We start from the raw sequence: 4,133 nt of genomic DNA, 5'->3' as shown, positions 1-4,133 counted from the left end.
TATAAACTAAACGTTCACCAAAAAACTTTAGTGAGAAAATTGAAAAAACGAACTACAAACAAATTAACGCCAAACATTCGGTAGAATTTATAGAATATTGTATAGATATATATATATATATATATATATATATATGTATATATATATATATTATTTATTACATTATATTTGTGCATCTTTATATATATATATATATATATATATATATATATATATATATATATATTCAGACTGGTTCAAACTGTCGTATATACAGTTATTAATACCGCATTTTCAGCATTGTTGAGTTTATAACTAAGTATTTCAATTTTCCGAACAATTATTTTATTAATATTATTAAATTTATTCAAATTTATAATAAAATTTTTAAATATTTTAGACTGCATTTTTCATATATACATTTACATAAAAGCTTTTCTCGGTAACCTCTACCATCATCAGTGTAATAGAGTTTGAGACATTGTTATATGTAGCTCATCTGGTATTTATAGTGTTTTTAGAAAAGTTCCATTGTTTCTTTGTGTTCCATTGTTTCTTTGTGTGAGTAATTATTTTGTTGGACGGATCGTTACAGCTTGTTGTTAGATGTTTATTACAGGGTTTCTAGCTTCTATTTTTTATTAATAAAACCTCTGTCATTCCAAAATTACTTATATTATGGTTGTAATATAACACTTTGGTATTTGAGTTTAATATTTTCCTTGTTATTTTTATTTGGTGTGAATCCATTAGATGATTTTTTATTGCACCAATTTGGGTATGCTTTGTTAACCTAATTGATAAAATCGTAATAGTGAATCCAATATATTTTGTGTGTCGGTGCCTACAATAACGATTTTACAATTCTGCTCTTCATTATCGATTCTGGTTTAGTATTGCAATTATTTTTAAGAACATGGGATGAGGTTTTGTTGTTCGTTTAATAAATCATAAGTTTTAATTTATCATTTTCGTTTATAGTTTTTACATTAACGTTTACAATTCGTTTTATTGTTTTCCCATCGGCCTTAAAAGCTGTCGACATTGTATTTTTGTAATAAAGTATTATGTCGTTTGTTGTTTTATCATTGCTACTTTTGTTTGTTACGTCACGATCTTTTTAGCTAATAATTTTTTCAATAAATGTTCTTTTGTAACCATTGTTAATTAGCATGTTGGTTGTCCGTTTGGGTTCAATTACTCTATCCTCTGGATCTGTAGAATGTGTGAAGGCTCGATTAACAAATAAGATCAATTAATAATTAGATTAAGATCAATTAGTAATCTAACAGAATTTAAAAAGAAGTTGAGAACATTTTTAAATTGTTTAAGTTAAATGTATTAATATTTTATTCTTAATTATATTCATTTTTTAAGTTTAAATGTATCGATGTTTTATTTCTATGTTTATTCATGAAAATTTAAGAACATTGAAGAATTTAAAAGACAAATTTAAAAAATTTATTTTACTCATTTATGTTATTGTGTTTTTTTGATTTTTTTGATTACTTACTATGTTATTTTCTTGTTTTATGGAAGTCAACCCTAGATAAGCATTTATTGCTAGGCTGACTCTTTTACTTTTTTTGTGAATAAATGGAATTTAAAAAAAAATACTTTCTAATACTCTTTCACTTCATTCTGTGAAATTAATATGTTATTATGGTACCGCTTAATAAGTTGTTGTTTTGCGATCGTATTGACATCTCGCATCGGATTTTTTACATACTGTTGTGTTAGCATTCATCAGAACAGCCTGGAAAAATTTCCAAGTTGTGCCTGCTTGCATTTGGTAATCTAGCTGTTCTGTTACCAAATCTTGAAATTTCTCCCAAGCATGAAGTTTTTTAGTTTTTATGTCTTGATTTTACGAGGTGATTGACCTGTAACAAGACGCAACCATTACACGATCATATCAGCCACAAAAAGTCTATGCCTAGCGATGTTTTGCCCTCTTCTTTAAGTAAATATTCAACAGACAGAATTCGTGACTTTTTGCAAACTTGAGAATCTGAACACCATCTTCATTCTGATCGCCATGACCAAAACCTTCGTGCAAATCACAAAACTCATTTGTTTTCTCTCCAGCAACTTGTTTTCTCTCAAGAGTATTGTTATAAAACTCACTGTCGTAACCGATTTACGACGGGTTCAAATCTTCGATTGAATAAAATACTCCGAACAGTTATTAGTTATTAAACTTTATTTACAGAAGAAATCAACTAATCGTTTATTTCTAGCAAATTCAAATTAACGCATCAATTAACTTTTAAATTGTTCAAAATCTATCGCTATGACAACGTCAACAAACAAATCAAATATCGCTTTAAATAATTCACCGAATCGCTATTCACAAAATCACAGAGTCACGAAATTTCAAAATCACGAATTTCACTAATCGCTAATCTTCTTGCGACGTGCGCTTATATACTCTTCGCAAGCGTCGTTTCTAGATTCTTCTAGATGGTCTGATTCTAGCATATTCTAGAATGTTCTAGTGCGTTCGGTAGCACGGTTATAACAGTATTTTTGATGGAGGCACTTTTCTGATACCATCTGAGAGCATGTTCCAGAAGTCGTATTTGACATCTTCGGATTCACCCGTCCGTGATGCATAGGCAGAAACAGAGATCAATATTTGTTTTTTTACTCGAAGCTTAATCCATATCAGACGTGAGCTGACCCAAATTACTTCCAATACATCCTGGCCCAGTGACTCACGAATGAAAATTCCGACACCATTTTAACCGTTTTTTGGCCAATCCAGGACAACTTAAAATTTTTTCCATTTGTCCATATACGCCATTCTTGCACGCAGCATATGTTGACCCTTTGTCTTTCTAGCATGTAAGCAATTACTACGGTGCGGCCAATGAGCGATCCTACGTTTATTGAGCTTAGTCAAATTACCATGGATACCATGGAAGGGCACTCGTTTTTCTGCAACATCCCTCTGTTGCGTACTTTCTGGAAATTGTCTCTGCTTGACCATTTAAGGTTTTCCAAGAAATAGGGGTCTTCTTGTTTTGTGATATCGAGTAAAATTTTGTAACAAATTTTTATGTCAAGAAAGCCCAGTCCTAACGACAACCATCAGTCTAGTCTTTTGCTAAAAGCACGCAAGGCAGTGTGGTTGCAGTCTAATCTCTTGTCTAAGAAAACACTGTTATAGGCGATGTACCTAGCCCTCGAGTCAAAGGACCCTAATCCACAAGGCTGTGAACTTAGATTTTTAATTGGTAAAATATTTGAATAAATGATTCATTTAGTATTTTGCATAAAATATGAATTAAAAATATGTTTAAAATAATCTATTTAATTTAAATTAATAAAAAGATATGATCTCTTGTTAGGTGAGTCTGGTTACTTTTGCTGATGGCGTTGATGAACCTTGTGTGTCCGGCTCTACTGCATCACACTTGGTAATTTCTAAAATGAAAGAGTATTTGTTGGATGTCAGCTACGATAATCAATTAAATTACGAGAAAGCTTTTGATTACTCATTCACCAAATTTCAAGATGATTACAAGGATGAAGGTTTTTGAAATAATGTAGAAATGTTTATGACAAAATAAGATATCTAATTTTTTTTCAGTTTTTCAAGTTAAAACAATGCTGGTTATGTCAACATGCGAAAGATTACAGGCCAACCTTTCAAACATCATTCGAAACGGTGAAGCCAGAAACAGAAATCTCGTGAAAATATTCATACTTTGTTTTTCTGGTTAGCAAGTTTTGAATGATAGATAAAGTGAGTCATTAAGTGACCCTAACAATTTTTAAGATGTGAGTGATGAAACAATGAAAACATGGTTGAATATCACATCACGTGACAACTGGATGCAGTCCGCTGGTGAGGGACAGGTGAAAAATATTATTATTATATATTTTATTATACATCAAATGTTTTGTGCTTTATTAAATTATATGGAGAAGTTGAAACTAAAGAAACTTGAAAATGATTTATGTTCAACGTTAGAAAAATCTAAAAGTTAAACTGGAAGTTAATAAACGCTGAACACACTGTGATTTTCATCAATAATATATATATATATATATATATATATATATATATATATATATATATATATATATATATATGAACGGAACTTAAAAACATCCGGAACTTAAACCACATATCTATATACGTTACG

The sequence above is a fragment of the Helobdella robusta genome, assembly GCF_000326865.2.
Source record: "Helobdella robusta unplaced genomic scaffold HELROscaffold_25, whole genome shotgun sequence".
NCBI lineage: Eukaryota > Metazoa > Annelida > Clitellata > Rhynchobdellida > Glossiphoniidae > Helobdella > Helobdella robusta.
This window is presented reverse-complemented; position numbering follows the sequence as displayed.